Source organism: Dunckerocampus dactyliophorus, chromosome 11 (assembly GCF_027744805.1).
Source record: "Dunckerocampus dactyliophorus isolate RoL2022-P2 chromosome 11, RoL_Ddac_1.1, whole genome shotgun sequence".
NCBI classification, from domain to species: domain Eukaryota; kingdom Metazoa; phylum Chordata; class Actinopteri; order Syngnathiformes; family Syngnathidae; genus Dunckerocampus; species Dunckerocampus dactyliophorus.
This window is the reverse complement of record NC_072829.1, coordinates 14,477,894-14,501,159: the sequence shown is the minus strand read 5'-3', so window position 1 is coordinate 14,501,159 and position 23,266 is coordinate 14,477,894. Positions and strand designations below refer to the sequence as shown.

The 23,266-nt window shown below is 42.4% G+C and overlaps 12 non-coding genes and 1 pseudogene across 12 annotated transcripts; all 13 read right to left on the bottom strand.

The window, feature by feature from the left end:
• The window catches only part of LOC129190320 (uncharacterized), a 156,076-nt pseudogene that overhangs the window by 35,618 nt on the left and 97,192 nt on the right, over positions 1-23,266 (bottom strand).
• Positions 481-594, bottom strand: LOC129190460 (U5 spliceosomal RNA). The gene has a single exon (XR_008573033.1). It is a non-coding gene; the product is annotated as a U5 spliceosomal RNA (small nuclear RNA).
• On the bottom strand, positions 1,275-1,388 carry LOC129190437 (U5 spliceosomal RNA). Its single transcript, XR_008573012.1, has one exon. It is a non-coding gene; the product is annotated as a U5 spliceosomal RNA (small nuclear RNA).
• LOC129190450 (U5 spliceosomal RNA) lies at positions 2,317-2,430 on the bottom strand. Its single transcript, XR_008573024.1, has one exon. It is a non-coding gene; the product is annotated as a U5 spliceosomal RNA (small nuclear RNA).
• Positions 2,573-2,654, bottom strand: trnal-uag (transfer RNA leucine (anticodon UAG)). The gene has a single exon. It is a non-coding gene; the product is annotated as a tRNA-Leu (tRNA).
• On the bottom strand, positions 3,004-3,117 carry LOC129190448 (U5 spliceosomal RNA). Its single transcript, XR_008573022.1, has one exon. It is a non-coding gene; the product is annotated as a U5 spliceosomal RNA (small nuclear RNA).
• On the bottom strand, positions 3,791-3,904 carry LOC129190435 (U5 spliceosomal RNA). The gene has a single exon (XR_008573010.1). It is a non-coding gene; the product is annotated as a U5 spliceosomal RNA (small nuclear RNA).
• Positions 4,832-4,945, bottom strand: LOC129190461 (U5 spliceosomal RNA). The gene has a single exon (XR_008573034.1). It is a non-coding gene; the product is annotated as a U5 spliceosomal RNA (small nuclear RNA).
• Positions 5,082-5,169, bottom strand: trnal-uag (transfer RNA leucine (anticodon UAG)). Its single transcript has one exon. It is a non-coding gene; the product is annotated as a tRNA-Leu (tRNA).
• Positions 5,511-5,624, bottom strand: LOC129190436 (U5 spliceosomal RNA). The gene has a single exon (XR_008573011.1). It is a non-coding gene; the product is annotated as a U5 spliceosomal RNA (small nuclear RNA).
• Positions 6,801-6,914, bottom strand: LOC129190425 (U5 spliceosomal RNA). Its single transcript, XR_008573000.1, has one exon. It is a non-coding gene; the product is annotated as a U5 spliceosomal RNA (small nuclear RNA).
• On the bottom strand, positions 7,595-7,708 carry LOC129190434 (U5 spliceosomal RNA). The gene has a single exon (XR_008573009.1). It is a non-coding gene; the product is annotated as a U5 spliceosomal RNA (small nuclear RNA).
• Positions 8,637-8,750, bottom strand: LOC129190449 (U5 spliceosomal RNA). The gene has a single exon (XR_008573023.1). It is a non-coding gene; the product is annotated as a U5 spliceosomal RNA (small nuclear RNA).

The window sequence follows — 23,266 nt, the reverse complement described above, 5'->3', positions numbered from 1 at the left end:
GAATTTCCATCAAGAGGTTGTGGTAAAATTTGGATACGCTTCAAGAAATTGCATGTCATCCTTGCACAAATCATATGGCTCCCGGATGATATCTTCCCTGTAACCAACAGCTGCTTTGACCACTTGGCCACACTGCGGTTGGGCAGTATTTCAAACAATTCAGACATGACACAACAACACGTCGAGGCGATGCCCCTGATAACTGTGATATATGAAAACATTCAGGCTGGGGGTTTCAACAAGAAACCTTCAGCAAAAGGCGAAATTGCTGCACATGGGTAAGACAAGACAAAAAATGGGCAAAACAAAACAGAGCATTCATATGGCTCCCGGATGATATCTTCCATGTAAGCAACAGCTGCTTTTACCAAAGGGGTTTTGTGCTGCAAAACAGTGTCAAACAGCAAACTCAGGCACTTGAACTATCTGTTTCCTGAAAACGTTCCAGACTTTTGCTTTTTATCTTCAACATTCACAAGCACTCTGCTAAAAGCAGAGCAGCAAAAATTGGTTGAATACTCATGTTGTTCCTCCCCACGGAAATCTTTAGTAAAAGGCGAAAGATTTGTACGAACTGAAGAGAAACACGAGCGCTAGTGATGTGGCCAAAGGCAACCAAACAGTTGTTTGCTTATACCCCTGACAGTCAAGGTGTCACTGTGAATCTGATGTGTGGTGGAAGTTGTAAAATGGACTGAAACCACACGGGACTTCCGCTTTCCGAAGCCGGCTAATACGTCAACCATTATATGTTCTTTGGAAGGGGTGACACCGGAATGCCAAAGTGGTGGTGGTTGACAGAGGATTGCTTTGAGGTCTTGATGGCAGTGGTGGGATTTTAACCCATGCCTCAAATGACACTGGAGCATACGTCCAGCACCATTGACCACTTGCTGTTCTACAGCCCGACCCTGATTTGCTCTCTGGAATGGCACATTGTTCATAAGACAGACTTGGAATGGCTTTATGAGATGTAAGAAGCAAGAAAGGGGATTTTCAACCACTGAAACATTCCAAACAACAACAAACTCTGGTGAAGTAAGAATTTCCATCAAGAGGTTGTGGTAAAATTTGGATACGCTTCAAGAAATTCCATGTCATCCTTGCACAAATCATATGGCTCGCGGATGATATCTTCCCTGTAACCAACAGCTGCTTTTACCAAAGGGGTTTTGTGCTGCAAAACAGTGTCAAACAGCAAACTCAGGCACTTGAACTATCTGTTTCCTGAAAACGTTTCAGATGTTTGCTTCTTATCTTCAAGATTCACAAGCACTCTGCTAAGAGCAGAGCAGCAAAAATTGGTTGCATACTCATGTTGTTCCTCCCCACGGAAATCTTTAGTAAAAGGCGAAAGATTTGTTCGATCTGAAGAGAAACACGAGCGCTAGCGACATGGCCAAAGGCAACCAAACAGTTGTTTGCTCATACCCCTGACAGTCAAGGTGTCACTGTGAATCTGACGTATGGTGGAAGTTGTGAAAAGGACTGAAACCACACTCAACTTCCAGTTCCCTCAGCCGGCTAATATGTCAAGCATTATATGTTCTTTGGAAGGGGTGACACCGGAATGCCAAAGTTGTGGTGGTTGTCAGAGGATTGCTTTGAGGTCTTGATGGCAGTGGTGGGATTTGAACCCATGCCTCAAATGACACTAGAGCGTACGTCCAGCACCATTGACCACTTGGCCACACTGCGGTTGGGCAGTATTTCAAACAATTCAGACATGACACAACAACACGTCGAGGCGATGCCCCTGATAACTGTGATATATGAGGACATTCAGGCTGGGGGTTTCAACAAGAAACCTTCAGCAAAAGGCGAAATTGCTGTACATGGGGAAGACAAGACAAAAAATGGGCATTTCATGATATCCCTGACATTCAGGGTGTCCCCACGAGCGAACGCTGTAACTCCAAGGCAAACGAAAAGGCTGTCCCCGTTCAACAGCCCGACCCTTATTTGCTCTCTGGAATGGCTCATTGTACATAAGACAGACTTGGAATGGCTTTATGAGATGTAAGAAGCAAGAAAGGGGATTTTCAACCACTGAAACACTCCAAACAACAACAAACTCTGGTGAAGTAAGAATTTCCATCAAGAGGTTGTGGTAAAATTTGGATACGCTTCAAGAAATTGCGTGTCATCCTTGCACAAATCATATGGCTCCCGGATGATATCTTCCATGTAACCAACAGCCGCTTTTACCAAAGGGGTTTTGTGCTGCAAAAGAGTTTCAAACAGCAAACTCAGAACCTTGAACTGTTTCCTGAAAATGTTTCAGACATTTGCTTTTTATCTTCAACATTCACAAGCACTCTGCTAAAAGCAGAGCAGCAAAAATTGGATGAATACTCATGTTGTTCCTCCCCACGGAAATCTTTAGTAAAAGGCGAAAGATTTGTACGAACTGAAGAGAAACACGAGCGCTAGTGATGTGGCCAAAGGCAACCAAACAGTTGTTTGCTTATACCCCTGACAGTCAAGGTGTCACTGTGAATCTGACGTGTGGTGGAAGTTGTAAAATGGACTGAAACCACACATTGCACACAGGATTGCTGTGAGGTGTTGATGGCAGTGGTGGGATTTGAACCCACGCCTCAAATGAGACTGGAGCCTAAATCCAGCGCCTTCGACCACTCGGCCACACTACCACGCTAACACCCACTCCTGCGGTTTGGGCAGTATTTCAAATATTTCAGACGTGACACAACAACATGTCGAGGCGGTGCCCCTGATAGCTGTGATATATGAAAACATTCAGGCTGGGGGTTTCAACAAGAAACCTTCAGCAAAAGGCGAAATTTCTGCACATGGGGAAGACAAGACAAAACAGAGCATTCATATGGCTCCCGGATGATATCTTCCATGTAAGCAACAGCTGCTTTTACCAAAGGGGTTTTGTGCTGCAAAACAGTGTCAAACAGCAAACTCAGGCACTTGAACTACCTGTTTCCTGAAAACGTTCCAGACTTTTGCTTTTTATCTTCAACATTCACAAGCACTCTGCTAAAAGCAGAGCAGCAAAAATTGGTTGAATACTCATGTTGTTCCTCCCCACGGAAATCTTTAGTAAAAGGCGAAAGATTTGTACGAACTGAAGAGAAACACGAGCGCTAGTGATGTGGCCAAAGGCAACCAAACAGTTGTTTGCTTATACCCCTGACAGTCAAGGTGTCACTGTGAATCTGATGTGTGGTGGAAGTTGTAAAATGGACTGAAACCACACGGGACTTCCGCTTTCCGAAGCCGGCTAATACGTCAACCATTATATGTTCTTTGTGACACCGGAATGCTAAAGTGGTGGTGGTTGTCAGAGGATTGCTTTGAGGTCTTGATGGCAGTGGTGGGATTTTAACCCATGCCTCAAATGACACTGGAGCATACGTCCAGCACCATTGACCACTTGCTGTTCTACAGCCCGACCCTGATTTGCTCTCTGGAATGGCTCATTGTTCATAAGACAGACTTGGAATGGCTTTATGAGATGTAAGAAGCAAGAAAGGGGATTTTCAACCACTGAAACATTCCAAACAACAACAAACTCTGGTGAAGTAAGAATTTCCATCAAGAGGTTGTGGTAAAATTTGGATACGCTTCAAGAAATTGCATGTCATCCTTGCACAAATCATATGGCTCCCGGATGATATCTTCCCTGTAACCAACAGCTGCTTTTACCAAAGGGGTTTTGTGCTGCAAAACAGTGTCAAACAGCAAACTCAGGCACTTGAACTATCTGTTTCCTGAAAACGTTTCAGACGTTTGCTTCTTATCTTCAACATTCACAAGCACTCTGCTAAGAGCAGAGCAGCAAAAATTGGTTGCATACTCATGTTGTTCCTCCCCACGGAAATCTTTAGTAAAAGGCGAAAGATTTGTTCGATCTGAAGAGAAACACGAGCGCTAGCGACGTGGCCAAAGGCAACCAAACAGTTGTTTGCTCATACCCCTGACAGTCAAGGTGTCACTGTGAATCTGACGTATGGTGGAAGTTGTAAAAAGGACTGAAACCACACTCAACTTCCAGTTCCCTCAGCCGGCTAATACGTCAACCATTATATGTTCTTTGGAAGGGGTGACACCGGAATGCCAAAGTGGTGGTGGTTGTCAGAGGATTGCTTTGAGGTCTTGATGGCAGTGGTGGGATTTGAACCCATGCCTCAAATGACACTAGAGCGTACGTCCAGCACCATTGACCACTTGGCCACACTGCGGTTAGGCAGTATTTCAAACAATTCAGACATGACACAACAACACGTCGAGGCGATGCCCCGATAACTGTGATATATGAGGACATTCAGGCTGGGGGTTTCAACAAGAAACCTTCAGCAAAAGGCGAAATTGCTGTACATGGGGAAGACAAGACAAAAAATGGGCATTTCATGATACCCCTGACATTCAGGGTGTCCCCACGAGCGAACGCTGTAACTCCAAGGCAAACGAAAAGGCTGTCCCCGTTCAACAGCCCGACCCTTATTTGCTCTCTGGAATGGCTCATTGTACATAAGACAGACTTGGAATGGCTTTATGAGATGTAAGAAGCAAGAAAGGGGATTTTCAACCACTGAAACATTCCAAACAACAACAAACTCTGGTGAAGTAAGAATTTCCATCAAGAGGTTGTGGTAAAATTTGGATACGCTTCAAGAAATTGCGTGTCATCCTTGCACAAATCATATGGCTCCCGGATGATATCTTCCATGTAACCAACAGCCGCTTTTACCAAAGGGGTTTTGTGCTGCAAAAGAGTTTCAAACAGCAAACTCAGAACCTTGAACTGTTTCCTGAAAATGTTTCAGACATTTGCTTTTTATCTTCAACATTCACAAGCACTCTGCTAAAAGCAGAGCAGCAAAAATTGGTTGAATACTCATGTTGTTCCTCCCCACGGAAATCTTTAGTAAAAGGCGAAAGATTTGTACAAACTGAAGAGAAACACGAGCGCTAGTGATGTGGCCAAAGGCAACCAAACAGTTGTTTGCTTATACCCCTGACAGTCAAGGTGTCACTGTGAATCTGATGTGTGGTAGAAGTTGTAAAATGGACTGAAACCACACATTGCACACAGGATTGCTGTGAGGTGTTGATGGCAGTGGTGGGATTTGAACCCACGCCTCAAATGAGACTGGAGCCTAAATCCAGCGCCTTCGACCACTCGGCCACACTAACACCCACTCCTGCGGTTTGGGCAGTATTTCAAATATTTCAGACGTGACACAACAACATGTCGAGGCGGTGCCCCTGATAGCTGTGATATATGAAAACATTCAGGCTGGGGGTTTCAACAAGAAACCTTCAGCAAAAGGCGAAATTTCTGCACATGGGGAAGACAAGACAAAACAGAGCATTCATATGGCTCCCGGATGATATCTTCCATGTAAGCAACAGCTGCTTTTACCAAAGGGGTTTTGTGCTGCAAAACAGTGTCAAACAGCAAACTCAGGCACTTGAACTACCTGTTTCCTGAAAACGTTCCAGACTTTTGCTTTTTATCTTCAACATTCACAAGCACTCTGCTAAAAGCAGAGCAGCAAAAATTGGTTGAATACTCATGTTGTTCCTCCCCACGGAAATCTTTAGTAAAAGGCGAAAGATTTGTACGAACTGAAGAGAAACACGAGCGCTAGTGATGTGGCCAAAGGCAACCAAACAGTTGTTTGCTTATACCCCTGACAGTCAAGGTGTCACTGTGAATCTGATGTGTGGTGGAAGTTGTAAAATGGACTGAAACCACACGGGACTTCCGCTTTCCGAAGCCGGCTAATACGACATTATATGTTCTTTGGAAGGGGTGACACCGGAATGCCAAAGTGGTGGTGGTTGTCAGAGGATTGCTTTGAGGACTTGATGGCAGTGGTGGGATTTGAACCCATGCCTCAAATGACACTGGAGCATACATCCAGCACCATTGACCACTTGGCCACACTGCGGTTGGGCAGTATTTCAAACAATTCAGACATGACACAACAACACGTCGAGGCGATGCCCCTGATAACTGTGATATATGAGGACATTCAGGCTGGGGGTTTCAACAAGAAACCTTCAGCAAAAGGCGAAATTGCTGTACATGGGGAAGACAAGACAAAAAATGGGCATTTCATGATACCCCTGACATTCAGGGTGTCCCCACGAGCGAACGCTGTAACTCCAAGGCAAACGAAAAGGCTGTCCCCGTTCAACAGCCCGACCCTTATTTGCTCTCTGGAATGGCACATTGTTCATAAGACAGACTTGGAATGGTTTTATGAGATGTAAGAAGCAAGAAAGGGGATTTTCAACCACTGAAACATTCCAAACAACAACAAACTCTGGTGAAGTAAGAATTTCCATCAAGAGGTTGTGGTAAAATTTGGATACGCTTCAAGAAATTGCATGTCATCCTTGCACAAATCATATGGCTCCCGGATGATATCTTCCCTGTAACCAACAGCTGCTTTGACCACTTGGCCACACTGCGGTTGGGCAGTATTTCAAACAATTCAGACATGACACAACAACACGTCGAGGCGATGCCCCTGATAACTGTGATATATGAAAACATTCAGGCTGGGGGTTTCAACAAGAAACCTTCAGCAAAAGGCGAAATTGCTGCACATGGGTAAGACAAGACAAAAAATGGGCAAAACAAAACAGAGCATTCATATGGCTCCCGGATGATATCTTCCATGTAAGCAACAGCTGCTTTTACCAAAGGGGTTTTGTGCTGCAAAACAGTGTCAAACAGCAAACTCAGGCACTTGAACTATCTGTTTCCTGAAAACGTTCCAGACTTTTGCTTTTTATCTTCAACATTCACAAGCACTCTGCTAAAAGCAGAGCAGCAAAAATTGGTTGAATACTCATGTTGTTCCTCCCCACGGAAATCTTTAGTAAAAGGCGAAAGATTTGTACGAACTGAAGAGAAACACGAGCGCTAGTGATGTGGCCAAAGGCAACCAAACAGTTGTTTGCTTATACCCCTGACAGTCAAGGTGTCACTGTGAATCTGATGTGTGGTGGAAGTTGTAAAATGGACTGAAACCACACGGGACTTCCGCTTTCCGAAGCTGGCTAATACGTCAACCATTATATGTTCTTTGGAAGGGGTGACACCGGAATGCCAAAGTGGTGGTGGTTGACAGAGGATTGCTTTGAGGTCTTGATGGCAGTGGTGGGATTTTAACCCATGCCTCAAATGACACTGGAGCATACGTCCAGCACCATTGACCACTTGCTGTTCTACAGCCCGACCCTGATTTGCTCTCTGGAATGGCACATTGTTCATAAGACAGACTTGGAATGGCTTTATGAGATGTAAGAAGCAAGAAAGGGGATTTTCAACCACTGAAACATTCCAAACAACAACAAACTCTGGTGAAGTAAGAATTTCCATCAAGAGGTTGTGGTAAAATTTGGATACGCTTCAAGAAATTGCATGTCATCCTTGCACAAATCATATGGCTCCCGGATGATATCTTCCCTGTAACCAACAGCTGCTTTTACCAAAGGGGTTTTGTGCTGCAAAACAGTGTCAAACAGCAAACTCAGGCACTTGAACTATCTGTTTCCTGAAAACGTTTCAGATGTTTGCTTCTTATCTTCAAGATTCACAAGCACTCTGCTAAGAGCAGAGCAGCAAAAATTGGTTGCATACTCATGTTGTTCCTCCCCACGGAAATCTTTAGTAAAAGGCGAAAGATTTGTTCGATCTGAAGAGAAACACGAGCGCTAGCGACGTGGCCAAAGGCAACCAAACAGTTGTTTGCTCATACCCCTGACAGTCAAGGTGTCACTGTGAATCTGACGTATGGTGGAAGTTGTGAAAAGGACTGAAACCACACTCAACTTCCAGTTCCCTCAGCCGGCTAATATGTCAAGCATTATATGTTCTTTGGAAGGGGTGACACCGGAATGCCAAAGTTGTGGTGGTTGTCAGAGGATTGCTTTGAGGTCTTGATGGCAGTGGTGGGATTTGAACCCATGCCTCAAATGACACTAGAGCGTACGTCCAGCACCATTGACCACTTGGCCACACTGCGGTTGGGCAGTATTTCAAACAATTCAGACATGACACAACAACACGTCGAGGCGATGCCCCTGATAACTGTGATATATGAGGACATTCAGGCTGGGGGTTTCAACAAGAAACCTTCAGCAAAAGGCGAAATTGCTGTACATGGGGAAGACAAGACAAAAAATGGGCATTTCATGATATCCCTGACATTCAGGGTGTCCCCACGAGCGAACGCTGTAACTCCAAGGCAAACGAAAAGGCTGTCCCCGTTCAACAGCCCGACCCTTATTTGCTCTCTGGAATGGCTCATTGTACATAAGACAGACTTGGAATGGCTTTATGAGATGTAAGAAGCAAGAAAGGGGATTTTCAACCACTGAAACACTCCAAACAACAACAAACTCTGGTGAAGTAAGAATTTCCATCAAGAGGTTGTGGTAAAATTTGGATACGCTTCAAGAAATTGCGTGTCATCCTTGCACAAATCATATGGCTCCCGGATGATATCTTCCATGTAACCAACAGCCGCTTTTACCAAAGGGGTTTTGTGCTGCAAAAGAGTTTCAAACAGCAAACTCAGAACCTTGAACTGTTTCCTGAAAATGTTTCAGACATTTGCTTTTTATCTTCAACATTCACAAGCACTCTGCTAAAAGCAGAGCAGCAAAAATTGGATGAATACTCATGTTGTTCCTCCCCACGGAAATCTTTAGTAAAAGGCGAAAGATTTGTACGAACTGAAGAGAAACACGAGCGCTAGTGATGTGGCCAAAGGCAACCAAACAGTTGTTTGCTTATACCCCTGACAGTCAAGGTGTCACTGTGAATCTGACGTGTGGTGGAAGTTGTAAAATGGACTGAAACCACAGGGGACTTCCGCTTTCCGAAGCCGGCTAATACTGTACATCAACCATTATACTGTATGTTTTTTGGAAGGGGTGACACTGGAATGCCAAAAGCAGTGGCTGTTTTAGAGGATTGCTGTGAGGTGTTGATGGCAGTGGTGGGATTTGAACCCACGCCTTAAATGAGACTGGAGCCTAAATCCAGCCTCTTTGACCACTCGGCCACACTACCACGCTAACACCCACTCCTGCGGTTGGGCATGAGCCTTCTTAGACTGCAAGGTAATTATAGGAGAGGACAGACAGCTACTTACAGAGGTCTTTAGAAAGGCCACACACACTGACTAATACCTGCTTTTTGAATCAAACCATCCACTACAACATAAACTAGGGGTTATTAGGACCCTCCAACATAGATCGGAACAAATACCAACTAGTGCTGAGGGAAAGAAAAAGGAGACACAACATGTCCAGAGAGCGCTCTCAACCTGTGGGTACCCGCGGTGGGCTTTTAACAAATGTCAAAAGAAGAGAGTAGGGAAAGAAACCCAAAAGCCCACAGAAGCAAAAAGGAGAGGAGTGGTAGTCCCTTAGCCCTAGCGGGGGGTCTCCGAAAAACTCCAGAAGATCTTATGGCAACACAAAATTCCTACCTATTTCAAACCAGTAAATACCCTGAGACAAAAATTAGTGCATCCTAAAGACAAGGCTCCAAACCAGAAACAAAGCAATGTGGTCTATTCCATCCACTGTAAAGATGAGGAATGCAAAGAGCACTACAATGGGGAAACTAAGCAAATGCTCCAAAAAAGGCTTTATCAACATCGCAGGGACAATTCTAGTGGTCCTCAATCAGCAGTGCATCTACACCTTAACGCTACCAATCACTTTTTTGAGGACAGCGAGGTAAAGATTTTGGCCAAAGAAAACAGATGGTTTGAAAAAGGAGTAAAGGAAGCTATTTTTGTCAAAAAACAGAACCCATCATTGAATCGGAATGGTGGTTTGAGGTTTAATTTGGAGTTGTAAAATGGACTGAAACCACAGGGGACTTTGTGTTTCCTAAGCCGGCTAATACTGTACATCAACCATTATACTGTATGTTTGTTGGAAGGGGTGACACTGGAATGCCCAAAGTGTTGGTTATTTGATAGGATTGCTGTGAGGTCTTGATGGTATTTGAACCCACGCCTGAAATGAGACTGGAGCCTTAAGCCAGCGCCTTTGACCACTCGGCCACACTACCACGCTAACAGCTGCTCCTGCGGTTGGGCAGTATTTCAGACATTTCAGACATGCCACAACAACATGTCGAGGCGGTGCCCCTGATAGCTGTGATATATGAGGACATTCAGGCTGGGGTCATCCTTGGACATATTCTTCCTTGACCCTTCTGGGTTCAATCTCCATGCATGCGCATATTGTGCTCTTGCACTTCCTCGGCTCTACCATCGGCGCGGCCAAGGCAAACCGACATCTTAAGATTGAATCAGGTAACATCTTCAAAACGCACACACTTTCCGAGCAGTTTTTAAGTTTCGCTATGAATGTTCGAAGCACGTCACTTTATTCGAAGCGCGTTGCTTTTCTCTCATCGATATTTCAAAGCAGAGTTTGATTTACCGCATGCTTTGATTTCCCCCCAGTCCTCATGCTAACTGTGCCACTGCTAGCTAATTTTTCTTCTTCCCAAGAGCATTTTTGGGGTAAATGTAAGTATAAATACATATCGAAAATTGATTCTGGTAAAAGTACTACTGAAACTACTTTGAGTAAAACTACAAAAGTTTATCATTATAAATTTGGAAAAGAATTGGAAAAGCATGTCGTATGGTTGGTCAGGCTGAGTGATTAAATTATAATTATTCTGACTTCATATAAACTGTAGAAGGACTAGACTTTGAACTATTTTTGAAGTGCTATGAGAATAAAGTAGGAAAATCATATTAAATTAGCAATTTTAATAATTAAATTTTGTATCAATTCAATAATTAAATTTTGTATCAATTCAATAATTAAATTTTGTATCAATTTAATAATTTAATAATTTAATAATTTAATAATTTGAGTAATTTTAAGTTGAGACTATAAAAACCTTATGTTCAAGACTAAAGACCACCAACTTGTGAAAGTGTTCAACATTGGTCAATAGCTGCCAGTAATTGTTTGGTGAGCCCAACACCGAAGCACCAGACTTGAACAACCGGCTTTTATTGCAGGTTTAAATTATCTCACAGCAGGCACAATAATAATAATGTCATAATAATAATAATAACTCGGTTACCTTTGCAGCCATAGCCCAAAACAAGCTGAAACTCAACTCCGATCCCCAACATCACTTTCTGTCCGCCATCCATTCTGCTCCCCTACAAGGTAAACTGTCTTAAATGGCAAATTTTCTTTGATTATATCTACTACATCGGGTAATATGAATATGACTATGAAGGTGACTATGTGGGTGTTATTTCATGTCTAGATGTCTCTAATAATGAAAAAAAAAACTATTTAGAAGATCGGAAACAGATTTTTCTGTGCCATAACTACTAACATATTTCTTTTATTGATATTGAATGCGACTTTGCAGTTGAGTGTGGACCCATTAATTGCAATAAACGAGGGATTACTGGATATGGTTTTCATACCACGTTGGAGTGCAAAGACTGTTTTCGTTTTTCGTGAGAGAAGCAAGACCCCTGGATGCAATATGTCTGGTTTGTTCACTTTTCATCAGCGGTCATGTTGAAAAGTACCGCGGGATTGCACCCCAAGAGTAGCTTCCTTGGCCATTTTAGTTTTCAGGTAGACACCACTTCAAGATGCAATAAGCTGTCAGAAGTGGGAGAACCCACGCCTCGTTAGAGACTGCAACGTGAATGCAGCGCCGTCGACCGCTCGGCCATCCTGACCTGTCAGTTGACATTATTTTTAAAGGGTATTCAAACACGCTGCTTTATGTTTCCATTCACACATGATGTAATTGTGAAATGTTCCAATCTGACTCAAAGGGAAACCCATTTGGTTATTATGTTATGTTAGTCATGTTGACCGATAGCACCAGAGACTCTGATGTCACACTGTTTTCTTACGTGGCCGCGGGCAGGACTGTAAACAATCTGCTTAAAGTCAACTTTGAATAAAAGCATACAAAAGATGTCGCACTTAATAATGTTGATCTTTAAAACAATGCCCCACGCGTGTGTACATTATTACCAATGTTGAATCTAGTAGGCTACACTTTATCGCAGCACTTAACCGCAGTTACCGTCGCTGTATAGTGCCCCAGCTCTTCACCAGGGCTGACTGGGCAGGACGCTGTCCATGCTCCGAGCCACAACACTCCACAGGCAGGTGCAACAGTGTCGCTGTCTTCACTCGCACCGCTCCTTGAGCTTTGCTTCTCTATTATTCCAAATGTGTCACTTTGTGGAGTCCATTGAACAGCTGGTTTTACGCATAAGTCATCAGCCAGCAATCCATTCTAGTTGGTCCAATCACTCACAACCAGCTAAAGTTGGCTATGTCAGTGCAACACAGTGACAGTCAAGTCACAAGGCTCAGGTTAGTTGTGAGTGGAAAAGGTTGAATAGATGCTGGCTTATGCGTAAAATGTGGTTTTTGGCATGCACGTTGTGCTCATTGTCATAATTTAACTAAATACTGTGTAAGCATAGGACAGGTGACCGAGCGAGCCTGCTTGAATTCCGTCCAGTCATAAATGCGAGGAACAGTCAACAGATAAAGAGGTTGTGCATAAAACAAGATGCCCAGACACACGGTTCCACAAGACAGGTACCTGTGCGTAAAATGAGGGATGCTCCACTTGCCAGGAACGAGGGCCAAGAGGGAGTAATTTGAGCAAGAACCACCACTGGAGAGAAACAAAGCTCGTGGAGTGTGTGGATGAAGATTATTGACACTGCAGCATCTGTCTGCGGGGAGTTGCGGGTACGGACACTGTCCTGCCCAATCAGCCCCGGTGAAGAGTTGGTGCACTTTTGTTACCACGAGGAACGTGTAGCCTCATTCAAAAGCGCTTTTTATATAAACCCTTTGACTCATCCAAGCCTGTTGTTTTGCATCATGGCTGTGACTGTTTCACATAGACTGGAATTAGTAACAGTTCCTAAGTTTTCTCTTCATATTATACTTTTGTTTTTTTGTTTTTACGGTATGTTATTCTCGTGGCGCTTCAAAAATATTATTTCCTTCTAACAAAGAGAAAAAACTGTGGAGGAAGTGAAAAAAGTAGAAAGGAACCTGACCATAGTTGGCAAACTAATACAAATTACCGTTGCCCTCCGAAGACAAAACATCCTGGTTTCGGAAGCACCTGTGGAAAAACTTGCTGGAGCTTTGGCCTGCACTTCAGTTGCCATCTGAGGTAATCCAAATCAGAACATTTTATTTTGTTAGTACTGGAATTATGACAAACATGTTTTTTTATTGCAGGTACATGCTGAATTTCAGCAGATAACCAATAAAAACCTGCCGAATTCCTTCTATACCGAGGTCGACATGCACACCACCCGTCTGACGACACTATTCAGACAAAAGTCTCCCAAAACCAGCAAGACAGCTGATGTCTTGGCAGCCATTTGCAAAGTTCATGATGAACAGGTGTGTATTACTAAATTCAGTAATGTTCGCTATGTCTTCTAACTTCATATATGTGAAGGGTTCATATTGTCAACAGATAATATGATTAGAGATGTTGTTCTTTACCTTGACATGTTTCAACTGCAATACTGCTGGCCTTCAGAAGTGTTACCGGTGTACGGTGACGTGTCATTAATCAGCTGCTGTCAAGGTAAAGGTAAAGTGTAACATCTCTAATCCTGTTGAAAAGAATCCTGTCCATATACGTTTGTATGAAGTATATGCACCTTTTACTTTGTCTCTTTACCTTTTTTATAACTGCCTTTCACTCTGTCCTCTCGTTTTTTCTCTACTATAGCAGTGTTTCCATCCTTGTTTCTCCTTTCTCACTTGCTCGCTCTCCTCTCCCTCTCCTCTCCATCTTATGGTTGCCCAGAGGTGCAAAACAAATGAAAAACTAAGCACTTTTACAAATACACAAAACACTTCTACAAATTTACAAAACAAATACACATATACACAAAACACATATACACATTTTTACAAATCCTTGCAACACAAATACAAATCCAGTTGCTGACCGAAAGTGTAGGTCCCATTTACGAGAAGGGAGTGAACTCTCAATCAGAATTGCGGCGGAACAGTCGATCTACGGTTAGACAAGTGTGACTTAAATGGATAAATATTACATTTATCGTGAAGTAAAATTATATTTGAATTTTATTTCTGGTGAGAATTTTATTATTCTTATGTTAATTACGTGCTCCATGTGCTGAGAAAGGGCCTGCTTGAGAATTTTGTTTCTTAAACACTCTCCATGCAGCTTTTCCGAGTCTTGTGGGACTCAGCATGACTCGATGCTAACAGACCCTAGAGCAGCTGCACCCTGGCCTGCCGTTTAGCAGCTTCGGCTGGAAGATTCAGCTTCAATCTCAGGATTCAGCAGAGGTTAAACTGCGGGGCTCAGACGCATAAGGATGGTGCGGGTTAGTAGTGCTTTTGGCCAAGAGGCTGCTGAGCTGTGATCCACGGCCGTCGTCAGCATAGCTCAGGGCTGCTACACCACCACAGAGGTACAGTTGTTTTCTAGAGCTTCAGCGGGATTCGGCCGAGGGTGAACAGATGCATGGGGATGCCGCAGGTTTACAGAAATTATCCTCAGACTCAAACTTGCCAAGTCTGGGGCTAATACTTGTATGTGTAAAACTGCAGTGGCTTTGCAAGGGTGTGGCCGGTCTTCAGGTGGTACTGCGCGTGGCTTGAGCTGCACTTAACACATCCTCGTCACTCAATACCAGCCCAGAGAAGCTGCAACAAACACAGCAGCTTTGGCAGTCTCTGCAGCAACCACCTCCTTGGTAAAAAAAAAAAAAAAAAAAAAACTCATACAAAGAAATGTTTGTCCTGTGGCCAACCCAAAGTTAAATATGAAGGTGATGGGACATCACCTGCATGTCAGATACTTTTATTGCTCCATAAAGGTTTTCAAGACATATGGCGCAGAAGGTCTGACAGACCCCAAGATGATATACAATACAGTTGTGCCACCGCTGCAGTGTGGCTCGGCTTATATGGAACATTAAATGGAGATAGAACAGTCAATGAACAGCCTTAGGTGGTTGTCCGATATCCATGTTGTCAGGTACTCTATACTGTATCACACAGACCTTTAAATTCAAATACACAAATGGCTACTGTATACAAATGATCGTCGTCAGAAGCATATATTTCAGGAGAAGTAAACACTTGCATAGCAAACAACTCCTAAATTAGACAAAGAGGTAAAAGTTGAAAACGTCTCAGCATAAGATCAGTAAAAAATCTCATAGCAAACACATCGTCTTGTGAACAAGTCACGTCTTGTGAACAAGAAGCAATTTTTCTCCGATGCTGAAATGGTTTCAATACTTACCTTGTTGTTTTAATTCAAAAGATGTAGTTTTTATGTAATTGCAATTACAAACAAAACAACATAACCTAACAAACAATGCATGCAGACCCTCTTATTGCAGATCAGATTGCAATTACATAACAACTGCATCTTCTGAATTAAGACAATGAGCATTTCACAATTGGAGAAATAAACACAACTCCTAAATTAGACAATGAGGTAAAAGTTGAAAATGCCTCCTCATAAGATGAGTAAAAAATTGCATAGCAAACACATCGTGACATGTTGTAGGTGGCAGCGATGTCTGTTTCCCCCCATATTGTGGATACTGTAGATCAGTGGTCCCCAACCCCTGTGGGTCATTTGGTACCGGGCCGCACAGAAAGAAAAAATAATTTCCATTATTTCATTTTTTTTCATGTTTTATTTTGAAAAGTGGTCAGATACTCTCTGTTACATCCGTCTCATGTCCATTGTGCGTGTGCTAACTTTATCTCATGCCGCACAGATAGACTACTACTGTATTTTTACCATTTTTCTTTCACCTCATATTTGGTCTCAAATGCTGATACTATGTGGGAATGCATAAAGGTAAGTTTTGATGACTTATTGAGTGCTAATGTGCACATTTGTCTAAAGTTAATTCTAGTCTTTTACCACACACGTCAAACAGCGATGTAATAATCTCTCTGGAAAAACTTGGCTGGAACTTGAACTGGTGGATGGTGGGTCGGCATTCATTTTGTGCTTTTAAATTGATGTTATTCGTGTCTTAGTTTTACACAATACATAATAAATAAGATAAATTAGATCGCTATGATGTACGAACCCCCCCGGTCCCCGGTAGAGGCTGTCTCTTGAGTAGGAACTTCAACATGCATGTATTTTCTTGCATATGTTTCAAAACCTGCCTCATGATCACCATCTCTTCACTGTTGGAGGTACCATATGGTGACAGTACAAACAGGAGTGATTATGTAATGTCAGATACTCACAATACTTTACGCCAGGGGTGCCCAAACCTTTTCCATACTGAAAAATCAAAGAAGTTGGCATGAATGCCTCAACAGGCGTAGAGCTGTCACAAATATATTCATATGAAAACCAGTAAGTATTATCTTCCTGTGAATTAAGAAGTTATTCAGTAGTTTGATTATAGCATCGATAGCACATATTAACAACAAACTCACTGGCTAGAAGTTGGCATGAATGCCTCAACTGGCATAAAGCTGTAAGAACAAATATAGTCATATGAAAACCGGTAAGCATCATCTTCCTCTGAATTAAAAAGTTATTCAGTAAGGATGATCCGTTACAGATAATGCATTTTTGCAGAGTACGAGCATTAAACGAGTACATCTCGTCATTATCCGTAATCGTGATGAAAGAAAATCCTCTTTATGTATTCACTCTTCATGCTCTGTGATTGGCCAGTCACACACAGAGAACACCTCTCCCGAGACAGACTCTGCAGGCGGCAGAGTGGACTTGCAGAAGTCATTCAACTGTGTTCCTTGAGGAATTCTGTAGGGAGTACTCCGGGAATATGGGGCATTGGACCACTTAATTCAGGCGGTTCGTTCCCTGTATGACCGGTGTCAGAGTTTGGTTCGCATTACCGGCAAAAAGTCGGACCCGTTTCCAGTGTGGGTTGGACTTCGCCAGTGCTGCCCTTTGTCACCGATTGTGTTCATTACGTTTATGGACAGAATTTCTCGGCGCAGCCAGGGCATTGAGGGGTTCCGATTTAGTGGCTACAGGATTGAGTCTCTGCTTTTGGCAGATAATGTAGTCCTGCTGGCTTCATCAAGCCGTGACCTTCAACTCTCACTGGATCGGTTCACAGTTGAGTGTGAAGTGGCTGGGATGCGAATTAGAACCTCCAAGTCCGAGTCCATGGTTCTCGCTCGGAAAAGGGTGGACTGTCATCTCCAAGTCGGGGATGAGATCCTGCCCCAAGTGAAGGAGTTTAAGTACCTCGGGATCTTGTTTGAATGCGAGATCGACAGACGGATTGGTGCGGCGTCTGCAATGATGCGGACTCTGCATCTGTCCGTTGTGGTGACGAGGGAGCCAAGCCGAAAGGCAAAGCTCTCACTTTACCGGTCGATCTACCTTCCAATCCTCACGTATGGTTATGTGCTTTGGGTAGTGACCGAAAGGAGAAGATCGCAGGTACAAATGAGTTTTCTCCGTAGGGTGGCTGGGAGAGCCCAGCCAGGAGAAGCTTGGAGTAGAACCGCTGCTCCTCCACATTGAGAAGAGCCAGATAAGGTGGCTTGGGCATCTGGTAAGGATGTCGCCCGGACGCCTCAAAGGGGAGGTTTTCAGGGTACATCTAACCTTAGGAGGCCTTGGGGAAGACCCAGGACACGATGGAGAGACTATGTCTCCCAACTGGCCTGGGAACGTCTCGTGATCTGCGGGGAGGAGCTGGCCGAAGTAGCTGGGAGAGGGAAGACCGGACTTGCCTGCTTAGGTTGCTGCCCCCACAACCCGACTTCGGATAAGCGGAAGATAAGATGGATTGATGGAACTGGGACAACTCAAAAGGTTTATGTGAGAAAAAAACTGACTTCTGATCGCAAACAATGGTCGGAGCAGGAGGTGGTGATGGCACTGTTGCCAACATTTAAGTAAGAAAGTAGCTATTGGCTGTCCTAGAAGTCGCTAGATGTTGTCATCATCTAATTTGCTGATCATTTGCATATGATGTAAATGCTGTAGGAAAAAAGCACAATCTCGTAGGAAAGACAAAAAAAGTGCGTAAAAACACCTCAATTACATTTAAAACTACAAATAAACTTGATTCTTGTTTTGTTAATTTAAAATTGTCCATTTCATCAAAATAAAATAACTAGTATTTTATCTTGCCAAGCACCTCTCAAAGTTTTCCCATCACACTTTGGCAATTGAGAACTTTTTTAAATTAGTACAATTGAACAGCAAATAACAGATGATGCTGTGTTTATTCTAAGGCTCACATTAACATGACAGATGTGGTTTGTGAGTAGCACACTCTACTGGTGAATATATGTAATAGCAATTAACTTGCACTTTTGATGCATAAAGCTCCACATCATGGCTTGTGACTGCCTTTGGGTAGACCTGTCAACAGCACCCGCCGCTGCTCAGTGAGAACACAAAATGCAGAACAATAAGTGCTTTCACTATACTATAAAACTTCCTAGTCACGTCAGTAAAGTCGCTAGATTTGTCGTCAGTCGCTTTTGAGAAAGCTAAGCTAGGTAAAGGAACATCTGACCGGAAGTGCCTCAGACTTGATCCTGAATCCCGTGTAGAAGACAAGTCCCCGCAGCTGTGTATCATTCTTCCTGGTATATTGAACTGTTCAAATTGAGCTATCGTTTCCTAGACTTATTTGGAAGCATTAAAGATAACGAACCGAAAGCCACAAAAACTTTCAATTAGTCCTTTGAGCCGGATATTGTGCTTCCTGCTCAATCTGCCTTCAACACTCGACCCTTCCAGCAATTTAAGTGGGCCCAAAAATAACAAGGTAAGCAGAAAACCTGTCTTTTAAAAGATCTAATTTCTGCCTGTCCCGTTGTGGGGCAGACTGCTGGAATTGACAAGAAAAGAAAGCCAAAAACACTCTTAACAAATTTTGCCTTAGTATCAGCAGGAATAACCCCCGGCCCCTTTTTTAAAATAAGAAAAGAATAAAAAGTCATCCTACAGGAGGTACAGTAGATATGCCATCAGTTTGCGTACAGTTGCGACGAAGAAGTGCCGTCATGACTGTTGAGTGTGATTTTGTGGTTTTGTACTACTTGGTAAGGAAAGCCGCTTAAAGGTGTATCCATACCACCAAGGGTGTGTCTGTTTTGTTTGAGTTTTTGAGGCGAGGAATCCCCGCTGGAGCCTATGTACCATCGGTAAAACTCGATTAAATTCTGTGTGTCTGTTTTACTTTTTGTGTCATGTCTTGTGTGATTTTTTTGAAAATCCTGTGTGTTTGTGAGATTGTCCGTGTGTTACATTAGCCGAGAAGAAGATTTGGAGGTCTAATTTTGAACAAGGAAGTTGTGGTAGTGAGATTCAAAAGGCACTTAGAAAAGTTGTTGCAAGACAGCCTGCTTCATTGCAGGAAACATATAAGAAATGTGAGGACTGACTTAAACAAGTGCAAAAATTGGGTGGAATAGGACCATTAGAAGGTCCTTTGCCAAGTAGGGAGGACAAAGGGCAGGAAAACTCACCAAAACTAAACTAAACTAAGAAACAGAAACAATGGAACACTATTCAAGATCTGTTAAAATTCAAAAATTCCATCTTCAGAAATACTTTACTGATTTTAACATATTTATATTATATAAAGTAAAACATATTTTTTTGTCATCAATTTTGACCGAAAAGTTATTTTTTTTATTGTCAAATTCAATTTAAAATTCTTTCTTTATTCATGAAACACTTATATAATAATTAATTATTTTTTATTAATACAATTATACAATAGTATACTCAAATTTGCGCTTACAAAGTGAAAATGATAAAAATCAATTGTGTCATAATATCATGAGGCGATTATATATTAATGTGTTTTCTTAGTTACAAGTGGCCCTCTGAAGGTAACCATAACATGTGGACCATGGTGAAAAGGAGTTTGACAGCCCTGCACTACGTCAATCTCAAGGTAGTGTGGGTCAATCACGTCATAGACATCACTTTGTAGATGTTATATGACATCAGTCAGCTGACATTAAACTCCCCTCCTGATTCGCTGTTGCTCCTTGTTGCAGCAAAGATTACATGGTGAACAGATGACTCAATAAGGAACACGGAAAGCACGGAAATGGAACTTTCATCTTTGTTATTCCTATTACGGATAAAGCAGTAAGATGCCTACACTGGAAAAAAATATTTTTTTGGTCACAGAAAAAGTTACTTTAGTTAAATGTAAACCATGTGAGAAAACCGTAGTTATTAAAATAATCTTTGTAATATTAATGTGATTCCTTAGTATTAGGTAGTAAGTTTTGTATATTGTTTTTGTTATGTACATTTGAATGATGATACTTTTGTAACATTTACTTAAGTAGGCTCAGTACGGTGGACTAGTGGTTAGCATGTTGGCCACGTAGTCAGGAGATCTGGAAGATCTGGGTTCAAATCTCCATTGGGCATCTCTATGTGGAGTTTGCATGTTCTCCCAGTGCGTGCGTGGGTTTTCTCCGGGTACTCCGGTTTCCTCCCACATTTAAAAACATGCATGTTATGTTAATTGGAGACTCTAAATTGTCCATAGGTATGAATGTGAGTGTGAATGGTTGTTTGCCCTGCGATTGACTGGCGACCAGTCTCGCCCGAGGGTAGGCTGCAGCATACCTGCGACCCTAGTAAGGATAAGCGGCATAGAAGATGGGTGAATGAATCAGTAGCACATTTTGAGAATACCAAGTAAAATCTACTACAAAGTTCATGTGGTGGCCCGCCACTCATGGCTGCTGCTGGCCAATGAAATGCTTTGCCGGGAAAACTTTAAAATAGTTGTTGTTTTCATTTTAAACTTGTATTGGTACTTTTTAGTCTATGTATTAGCTATAGCTTTTGAGTGTTAGTGAGTCAAACTGTTATATTGTTATACTGTTATATATAGTGACCTCCTGCAATTTCCAGTGGTTTGACGAGCTCGTCGTGAGTCCGTTTCCTCACTCAACACTGTTGCCCCTGTTTATTCAATGTGTTTCCAGTATATTTTTATAGGGCTATGGCTTCAAAGCACTGTAGTCTGTGCGTCATGCCCCTCAAAGTGATGGCACCGTCACTGGTACCCCTTTCAGGAGAATCACCCATAAACTATTGTAATTACCTGTGAACTTTGAAACTGTGAACGTGAAATATTATTCACTAGTATTGAGTCTATTAGTTTCAAAGTTTACCTGGTAGATTTTATATATGGTATATGTTTTTCTGTTTTATATTATGAGATAGATCATTTTGACTTGTAACTTGCATGCTGAAAAAGTGTTTGCGCCCCGATGTATATGTACAATGTACGTTTTGGGACTTGGTGCCATTTACTTAACAATTACGTGCAATTCTAGGCTATTCGTCTTAGTGCAATGTAAACCACCAGTGTGTGATGCTCCCTTTTTGAATGACAGGCAAGGAAATTTGATCATGCATTTTTAATGTGGAATAATGTGGCACTGTATAATGCCCATGGTTGCACTGAAGACTTGGACTTGTGGGTGTGTGCTCGCTTGAAGATGTGTTTATTTACTGTATATGTGAGAAGAAACAAGACCGTATTTTAACGCCCAGCCTGAGCAACTGAATCGGAAAAGAAAGAAAGAAGAGTGGCAATGCGTAGGGAAGTGAATGCGGGGGAGCACATCACAAGGGAGGCAAGAAGAGGAAAGAGTGGAGGTGCATCTTGGATGTCTACTCACTTGGAAAATATTGGAGTCTCCTGTAGTAGTGTAGTAGTGACTTTAAAGCCACATACATCAGTGTTTAATATCTATTAAAAGCACCTGAGTGGCAATATCACTTACAGGGATTACAGCCTGTGGTTGCTGTTCATCACTGATCATTTCAACGAAATTTGCAGGATTTATTTCATGCCTTATTTGACATGATGCAAATTACTGATGATGCTTTTGCAACTTTGTCATGTCCACAAGATGAAATTTATCTGACCTTGCCTTGCTATTTTTGGCTCAGTTCCAACTGCAATGTTGACCACGTCACCTATGCCGCTAAAGAATCTGTCAAAGATGGGGAATAAAGGGAAGGAGAGGGGAAGGCAGAAAGAGAGCAAAGAGAGAAGACGAAGAGGACGAAACAAAGAGAAAGACGTTTGGTGATGTTTTTTTGTATGCTTCCACATCGATTAATATATTTTAACACTTTTTATGTGCTTTGGACAGGGTTTGAACCTTATATGTAAATGTCTACTGTTGTTACAAATACCTGTTGTTAAAAAGGACAACATGATGTACACGGACTGGCCTGGACAAAAGAAACAGAGTGTTGCAATCAAATTTTTAAAACCGTAGGTTGTCGGGACAGATTGCAGTCTCTAATCAGGTATGGGTTTGAATCCCACTTTTGACAGAAGTGACTGACTGACCCAAGTTGTATCTATCGAAAGTCTGAGGTGGCTATTTTTCGGGTGTAGTCCAGGGGGCTTGCTTTTCTCAAATGTATTAAAAGGGACACTGCATTGGCCTGGAATCGGACCCAGTCTTCTGGGGAGCAAGCAAGAATTATCAATCTGAACCACTAATACCCGTGATGAGCAGACTGAAGGATAAAACACTGCAAAGACCAAGCGCAACTGAAATTTAACAATTCAATGCACACATAAACTCAATCTGTAATCCTTCCGGATGCTTGCAGGGAGCCGAATGCTCTTTGCATCAAAGTGAATGATAAAACACGCTAAAAAGGATATACTGTTTACAAGACAGGCACTTTCACAATAAATAAGCCACAGCGCCTGCAAACCATTGGAATTTTAACATCCTGTCTTTACTCTGAGTGGAGTCAACAGCATTTATCATGAGTAATTTGCATCAGGTCAAACAATCATCTTCAAGTAGGGTCCACCTTGAGTCTAAGGTGGTCTTGGCGGCTTCTTTTCCGGTGTAATCCAGGGTTCTTGCGGTTCTTACGAGAACGGTCTTTGAACTTTTTCAACATGACCTCTGATGAAACGTATAACAAGCAGACATATCACATTGACCAGGAATCCCATGTGGCCAGCAAGAATTCTACTACTGAAACAACAAAGTTTGAGAAGCAGACACAAAAGGATAAACGACATTGTGGAGTGGAAGACTATTTGCAATGTGGGTTGTGTATGACAAACCATGCAACAAAGTGGAAGAAGCAACTACGATTGGGTCACTTACATGCATAAAATTCACAGTTCAAGGACAGCACAACAAAATACAGGTACATTTCTCAATC